The sequence below is a fragment of the Trichosurus vulpecula genome, chromosome 8, assembly GCF_011100635.1.
Source record: "Trichosurus vulpecula isolate mTriVul1 chromosome 8, mTriVul1.pri, whole genome shotgun sequence".
Classification (NCBI taxonomy): Eukaryota; Metazoa; Chordata; class Mammalia; order Diprotodontia; family Phalangeridae; genus Trichosurus; species Trichosurus vulpecula.
Genome location: NC_050580.1, coordinates 45,222,378 through 45,231,199, shown reverse-complemented (window position 1 = coordinate 45,231,199; position 8,822 = coordinate 45,222,378). Strand labels below are relative to the sequence as shown.

Here is an 8,822-nt window from a genome sequence, read left to right as displayed (position 1 = left end):
TTATAATTTCCCCTTGAGAAAGATAAAGAGTTTTCTGAGGGCCCTTTTGACATCTTTATTCCTCAAAACATAAAGAAGAGTATTCAAGGAGAGACTCACTGTAGAGTAAAGCACAGCCATGATCTTGTCCTTGTCTGGGGAGCAGCTGGAGCCTGGGCTTAGATAGACATAGATCACAGTGGAGTAGTACATGGTCACTATGATGAGGTGAAAGGAGCAGGTGGAAAAAAAAGTTCTCTTTTTGAGCTCTGTGGTCTGGATTGCCATGATGCTGAAGATGATGAAGCCATAAGACAGCATGGTGGGCAGGAAATTCAGAAGAGCAAAGAATATGTCAGCTACAATTGTCATGACGTCAGTCACGTATATAAGAGAGTGACAGCAGAGCCGGGATCTCACAGAGAAAATGATCAATCACATTGGGACCACAGAATGGTAACCTCAACAAGAGGCTGGTATTTGTTGTGGCACCAAACGCATTGATCCCCCACACAGCCACAGCCAAGGAGACACAAACTTCCCTACTCATCAACTTGCTGTAAGGCAGCAGCTGGCAGAATGCTCCATATCAATCATAAGGCATGGCCATGAAGAGCAAAAGCTCAGAAGGCACAGACCAAGTCAAAAAGTACAACTGAGTCATACACCTCCAAAAGAAATCGTATTGTGTTCTCCTCCCAGAATCTGTAGCAACCTGGGCACAGCAGTGCATGTGCAGATGACATCCAACAAAGCCAAGTTGACCAGGAATAAGGACATTGGAGTGTGAAGCCCTGAACTCAGTCTGATAGCAGCCTTTCATGGTGACTTTTTTGCATAATATTTTCTGTGCTACTATGAAAATTTTTTTTATTGCATAGGTTGGCAGACAAACTTTCTCAGGTCCTGCCTATTCTAGCTATCCTCTATTGTATTGCCTTAGCTTCTAAAATGCTCACTCCATCACTTTTCCTCCTGCCTTCCAAATATTTGACAGAATAGTTAAGACAACTGATCCATACCCTCTCCAATAGTAAGAGAAGTAAAATGAGGGGAGAGGAAGGAAAGGAGGAAGGGACAGAGAGAGAGAAGAGAGAGAGAGAGAGAGAGAGAGAGAGAGAGAGAGAGAGAGAGAGAGAGAGAGAGAAGGAGGGAGGGAGGGAGGGAGGCGGAGAAGGAAGGAACAGAGGCAGTAATGGAGGAATGAAGGAAGGAACAAGGAAGGAATAAAAGAAGGACTGAAGGAAGGAAGAGAGGGAGGGAGGGAAGGAGAGAGAAAGGAAGAAAAGAAGGAAGCAAGGAAGGAAGGAGGGAAGGAAGAAAGGAAGAAGAAAAGAAGGAAGGAAGGCAATAGATAGATAGATAGATAGATAGATAGATAGATAGGTGATATATAGTATGTGATGACTGAGAATATGTTTACATTGTGTAAAGATCAATCCTTGAGTGGGATAGTGTCTAAAGAGCTGACACTGGAGTCAGGAAGATCTAGTCTCAGGTCTATCTGTGTCTCATGTTGTCTATGTAACACAGCAAGTCATTTATATTATTACTGTCCCTGGAAATGGTCCCAGACTATAAGAAATTGCTTTGACAGTAAAGTTTCCTCATTGAAAGCTTTTTTTTAAGGCCAGACCTATGATTTCATTGGTATAGTGATTCCCAAATAAGGAAATTCCTTTTCCCAGTGGAGCTATACAGCTGTTCTAAAACTTCGAATTTGGGAGAAATATCAACTTAGTAACATGCTACACTGAATGACAATGTTTAAAAGTAAAAGTATTAAGTTTCAAAGCAATGCTACCATAGAGTACCTTTCCCTGAACTAGAGGTAAAATGACATAGTCAAAAGAAAAGTGGATTTTAATAAATAAGATCTAAGATCATCTTTTGGCTCTATGGCTCTCAGTTTGTCCATCCACCAAATGAAACCTTGAGACCACATGGTCTCTAGGGTATTTTCCTCTAATTGCTTTATCAGAGTTAGAAATTGTCAGAGTTGAAAGAGAAGTCAGTGGCCATGCAGTTGAACACATATATGGAAAAACAAACTTTTATAAAACACAGTTTCCTATACATCAATCATCTTTTATTTAAAGACTTCCACTTATGTGCCAGGAGGGGCATCCACTATTTCCTGGGAAAACCTGGTGTATTTTTTTTTGAAAAATTATGGTTAGGAAGCTTGTCCTTATTTCAAATCTAAATATGCTTTTACAACTTTGAGCCCATACTCCTAGTTCTGCCCTCAGGGACCAAAACATGTTTAGTCTCTCTTCCATATAGCAGCCCTTCAAATATTTGAAGATAGCTATAGTATCATACACCATTCCCATCAATCTTCTCTTCTCCAGGCTAAACATCCCCAGTACTTTCAAATGGTCCATGAACACCTGTGTATCAGGTGAAGATGTGGTCGACTATAAGTAGAAAAGAAGAAAGCCAGGAACAAACTCACCCTCACATACTCATCTTCGGGATTTTTTGGCTCTTTTGATTTTGTTTTTGGAAATTTTCAGATTCAACTGGATTAATAGTGAATAAAAATAAAGCACTTGTCCCTCACTTGCACACCATTAAATTGACAACAATATAACCATAGGAACTCTGATGAAATGGAATGACGAAGCACTTACCACATGAATATTAGCATTCATTGCAAATCCATCTTCTTGAAACACTGTTTATTTCCTGTACCTTTAGGATGATGGGCTTTCCCATAAGAACAGGCAGTACTTGGAGTGAGGGAAGATATAGCAATGGGGCTAGTGTTAAATTCCTTTTTAATTACAAGTAAAATAGACCTTTGAATGGGCATGGGATATAGAGACATACCTTAAGTACAGCCTTTATAAGATCAGTGCTTAATGACTAAGGAGGGTGGTTTTTTCCTATTTAACACATTTGATGTACTAGATGACATAGGTCACTTGGGAGATTCATTATTTCAAAAGACTCCGAGGAAGCAATTAGATCAAGTTTGCCATGATTTTTTCAAGTTTGAACCTCTCAGAAGTCCTTTTTGAAGCAATGTGGCTATACCAGCTGTGTTCACATGGACTACTGCCACCACTCTCTGCTATAGTCCATCAATGCTTTTCCTGCTTCCTAGCACAATCATATTATAGAACACAGCATCTTCCAAGGCTTTCCCTACAGAGACGCCACAAAACTTAATGCCTCACCTCTAGCTCAGCGGCTTAGACAAACAAGAAAATCATGCTAGATTATCCCAGTTCTAGAAGCAAAATGTGAGGCCTCATTGTAGACCACCAAAACTAAAAAGAACTTTGGAGATCATTTCAGCCATTGCTTTCATGTTCACTAGATTCACTTTCCTATGTGGCTGTGGCAAAGATCCTTTATTGAGAAAATAGAAAAAATATATTTGCTCTGGTTATTGTGCTACTTTCTCAAACTATTTCCCAGACAAACTAGACTAATCATAGGTCTTTATAACTCTCACAACCTGCATTTTTCCCACCTCATTGAACTTCTTCACTCCCCCATGTCTAATATGTACAGCACTTTACCTGTCCCCTTTGTAGTGGTCCCCATCTTTCAAGGTGTAGATCACATGCTTCCTGCTCAATGAATTCTTGCCTATTATACCCAGGCATCATCTCTCCCTCTATAGAACTTGCTTACCACTTTGTCTTTCTATGCACTGACTTTTATTGGGGATGGTTTTTTAGTACTATATGTCAGTGAATGAATGTTTATTTAAGACCTTGATATGTAAGTGGGGTGCAAGTACTTTGTAAGGGGCTACAGAGAAACTGCTGCCTCATGGAATTCACATTCTAGTTTTAGAGATAACACACAAAAAATTATCCATATACAATATATACAGCATAGATAGAAGGTAAACTCTGAAGAAGTCACTAGAAATGGTCATGAAGGTGGGAAGAAGAGAAGAAAGAAGAATGGGAAAAGCCTCCTGCCTGGGCCACAGAAATTGCTCATAGTATCAGCCTTTATTCTTAAATCACAAACCCATTTTCACTTTATTTTGCTATGTGGTGTAGGATATTGGTCTATGCCCAGCTTCTGCCATACTATTTTCCAATTTTCCTAGCATTTTTTTGAAATCATGAATTTTTAAGCCAGAAGCTTGATCCTTTGGGTTTATCAAAGAGTAGATTGCTACAGTCATTGCCTACTGCTTCTTGTGTATCGAACCTACTCCATTGATCCACCATTCTGTTTCTTAATAAGTATCAAGTAGTTTTGATGACTGCTGCTTCATAGTACAGTTTGATATCTGGTATGGCTAGGCCACTTTCCCTAGCATTCTTTTTCATCATTTGCCTTGGTATTCTGTACTTTTTGTTCTTCCAGATGAATTTTATTATCTTATCCAGCTCTGTAAAACAATTTTGGTAGTTTGCTTGGTATGGCACTGAATAAGTTAATTAATTTAGGGAAAATTGTCATTTTTATTATATTAGCTTGGCCTAACCACAAGCAACTAATATTTTTCCATTTATTTAGCTCTGATTTTATTTGTGTGAAAAAATGTTTCATAATAGTATTCATATAGGCCCTAGATTTGTCTTGGCAGGCAGACTCACAAATATTTTGTAATATCTACAGTAACTTTAAATGGAATCTCTCTATCTATTTCTTGCTGTTGGGCTTTGCTAGTAATGTATAGGAATACTGAGGATTTATGTGGGTTTTTTTATATGCTGCAACTTTGCTAAAGTTATTTTTATTATTTACAGCAGTTTTTCCTTAATTCTCTAGGATTCTCTAAATGAATCATCATATTATTTGCAAAGAGTGATAATTTAGTTTCTTCCTTGCTTATGCTAGCTACTTCAATTTCTTTTTCTTCTCTTATTTCTACAGTTATATTTCTAGTAAAAATTGCACAATAGGAGTAATGATGGACATCCTTGTTTCACATCTGATCTTATAGGAAATGCATCTAGCTGATCCCCATTATATATATATGCTTGCTGATGGTTTTAGGTAGGTGCTATTTATAATTTTAAGGAAGACTCCATTTATTCCTATGCTTTCTAGTGATTTTACCAGGAATAGGTGTTGTATTTTGACAACAGCTTTTTCTGCATCTATTGAGATAATCAAATGGTTTCTGTTAGTGTTAGTTTTATTGTTGATGCGATCAATTTTGCTGATAGTTTTCCTAATACAGAACCAACCTTACATTCCTGGAATAAATCCTACCTGGTAATAATGTACTATTATCATGATAAATTACTGCAATCTTTTTGCTATTTTTTAAAAATTTTTGCATCAATGTTCATTAGGGAAATTGGTCTATAATTTTCTTTCTTGGTTTTGACTCTTCCTTGTTTTGGGTGTTAGTGCCATATTAGTCTCATAAAAGGAATTTGGTAGCACTCCTTTGCCTTTTTTCTCAAATAGTCATGCAAATTAATTGTTCTTTAAAAGGTTGATAGAATTCACATGCAAAACCATCTGGCCCTGGAGACTTTTTTCCTAGAGAGTTCATTGATGGCTTGCTCATTTTTTTTTCTGTGATTAGGTATTTTACTTCCTCTTCTGTTAACCTGGGAAATTTACATTTTTGTAAATATTCATACATTTCCCCAAGGTTGTCAGATTCATGGGCATACAATTGGGCAACATAATTCCTAATTATTGTTTTAATTTCTTCTTCATTGTAGGGGAATTCACCCTTTCCCTTTTTGATACTGGTAATTTGGCTTTCTTCTTTCCTTTTTTTAATCAAATTGACAAAAGGTTTATCAATTTTATTGTTTTTTTTTCATAAAACCAGCTCAATAGTTTACTTGATTTCAATATTATTAATCTCTCCTTTGATTTCCATTATTTCTAATTTGGTATTTAATTGGAGATTTTAAATTTGTTATTTTTCTAGCTTTTTCAGTTGCATACCCTATTCATTGATCTCATTTTTATCCATTTTACTCATGTAAGCATTTAGATATACAAAACTTCCCCTAAGAACTGCTTTTGCTGCATCCCATAAGTTTTGGTATATTGTCTCATTATTGTCATTCTCTTGAATGAAGTTATTAGTTGTTTCTGTGATTTGTTCTTTGATCAATCATCTTTAGAATTAGTTTATTTAGTTTCCAATTAAGTTTTAGTTTATCTTTCCATGGTCCTTTATTATAACTAATTTTTATTGCATTGTGATCTGAAAAGGATGCATTAACAGTTTCTTCCTTTCTGCACTGAATTGTGAGGTTTTATGGCCTAGAATATAATCAACTTTGGATTATGTGCCATGCATCGCTGAGAAAAGTATATTCCTTTTTATCCCCATTCAGTTGTCTCCAGAGGTCTATCATATCTGCCTTTTCTGAAATTCCATTCACCTCCTTATCTTCTATCTCATTTATTTTGAGGTTAGATTTACCAAGCTCGGAGAGGGGGAGGTTGAGGTCCCCCACTAGTATAGTTTTGCTATATATGTGTGTGTGTATGTTTGTGTGTGTGTGTGTATGTATGTAGATAGATACATAGATACATACATACGTACAAGCACAGGGTGAGTTGAATATGAAGGGATGATATCTAAAAAAATAAAATCAAATTAAGGGATGAGAGAGGAATATATTGAGAGAGGGAGAAAAGGAGAGATATAATGGGGTAAATTATCTCGCATAAAAGTGGCAAGAAAAAGGGGTTCTGTAGTAAGGGAATAGGGGCAGGTGAGGCGGAATGAGTGAATCTTGCTCTCATTGGATTTAACCTGAGGAGGGAATACCATACACATTCAATTGGGTATCTTACCCCACAGGAAAGAAGGAGGAAGAAGATAAATAATGGGTGAAAATAGAAGGGAGGGCAAATGGGGGGGGGAGGTAATGAAAAACAAACACTTTTGCAAAAGGACAGGGTAAAGGGAGAAAATTCAATAAAGGGGGATAGTTCAGGAAGGTGCAAAACAGTCTTTCACAGCACGAGTATTGTGGAAGGGTTTTGCATAACGATGCACATGTGACCTATGTTGAATTGCTTGCCTTCTTAGGGAGGGTGGATGGGCAGGGAAAATAAAAGAGAATTTGGAACTCAAATTTTAAAAGAAGATGTTCAAAAAAAGTTGCATGCCACTAGGAAATAAGATACACAGGCAATGGGGCATAGAAATTTATCTTGCCCTACAAGAAAGGGAGGGGAAAGGGGATGGGAGGGGAGTGGTGTGACAGAAGGGAGGGTTGGCTGGGAAAGGAGGCAACCAGAATATACACCATCTTGGAGTGGGCAGGAGGATACAAAATTAGTAACTGAAACTCTTGTGAAAATCAATGCTGAAAACTAAATATATTAAATAAATTAACTAAATATTTTTTAAAAAAATATTTTGTTTGACTGATTCTTGATATCTCACAGAATCATTAGCTTCTACTTGCTCAATTCTAATTTTTAGCGAATCATTGTTTTTATTTTGCTTCTGAGCCTTCTTTACCATTTGGTTGAATCTCCTTTGCCATTTTGGAATTTTACTTTTTAAAGATTTGTTCTCATCATCGAACTATTTTTTTCCATTTTTCTTTTACCTCTCTAATTTAGTTTTAAAATCCTCCTTGAGTTCTTCCAACAATAATTTTTGGACTTGAGACCAATTCACATTCCCTTCTGAGGTTTCACATGTGGGTGTAGTGTCAATGCTGTCCTCTTCTGAAGTGGCATTTTGATCTTGCCTGTCTCCATAAAAAGAATCAATAGTCCTCAGTTTTCTGGACTCTTTTTTCATGTTGGGTATCTATTTTCCTAGCTTCTAAAGTGAATCTCTGCTTGTGGGGCACAGCTCCATCTCAATCTTCTTGTGCTGGGAACTGTGTGCCTTGTTACTGGCTTTGTGTGATGCTGCCTCTGGTTTCATAATGTGTGGAGGAGGGGTGGTCTGGTTATTGGAAGTCTCTTCCCATAAGGCTGTGCTAGACCATGGGTGCTCTCTGTCGTTGTCTGCACTGGTGTCTGCCACTTCCTCTAGCTGTGCGAAGGCACCTCTGGGTTCCTGGTGTTTACCCTTGCTGGCTCCACCCCCTTGTGGCTCAGAAACTCCTGCTGTTTGGCTACTGAAGCTCCACCTTTGGTTCCTCTATTTCAGGGTTTCTCCCAATGCAATATTATCTGAGAGAGGAAGGGAGGGATGAGAGCCATCTTATGTGGTCATCATGGCTCCTGGAAGTTCAAGGAGGTGAGTTTCAAACCTTTAGTCTGTGGGCTACAAGCCTTAGGAGTAGTTGCTCTTGCAGCTGCAGGTGCTATGCTCCTGTCTCCAGTAACTCTGACAGACTCCCATCTAGGGCTGAGAAGCCTGGGGATTGCCACCAGCTTTGCATACCCAACACTCTCCCAGCCTGTATTTCTGGCTGGGCTCTGCAGGTGCTCCCACTTTGGTGTCTCTGCTTCCCTTATGTTGTTAATGTTGTTGTTGGAGCTGCTGCTGCTAAGGAGGTTAGAGGCATGATAAAGAAAGGTGCCTTGGAGCCCCACAAAGTTTCTAGTTATAAACCTGAAGGTTTTCAAAGAGCTTTATAAACATTGTCTCATCTAATCTTCACAACAACCCTGTAAGGTAGATATTATTATTGTTCCCATTTTATGAATAAGAAAACAGATTGAAAGAGGGTAAGTGATTTGCTTCAGGTCATAATCTAACAAATGGCTGAGGCATGATTTGAACTGATTACTTCTAACTCTAAGTCCAATACTCTACACACTGAAGAGGGAGGAGGCATATTTGAGATGAGATTGTTGCCACCCCTAGGACTCCAAAGACAGAGCGAAAGTTATTTCATGGGACAGAGAGTTCAGAATTTTATTTTCTGCCATTGGGTAAAACTCTGGTGGTCCAGACCTATTAATATTTC

General features: G+C 38.1%; 1 pseudogene; it reads right to left on the bottom strand.

Annotated features, from left to right (window-relative positions):
• Positions 1-3,602, bottom strand: LOC118829491 (annotated as a pseudogene).
• Between the last annotated feature and the right edge of the window lie 5,220 nt (positions 3,603-8,822).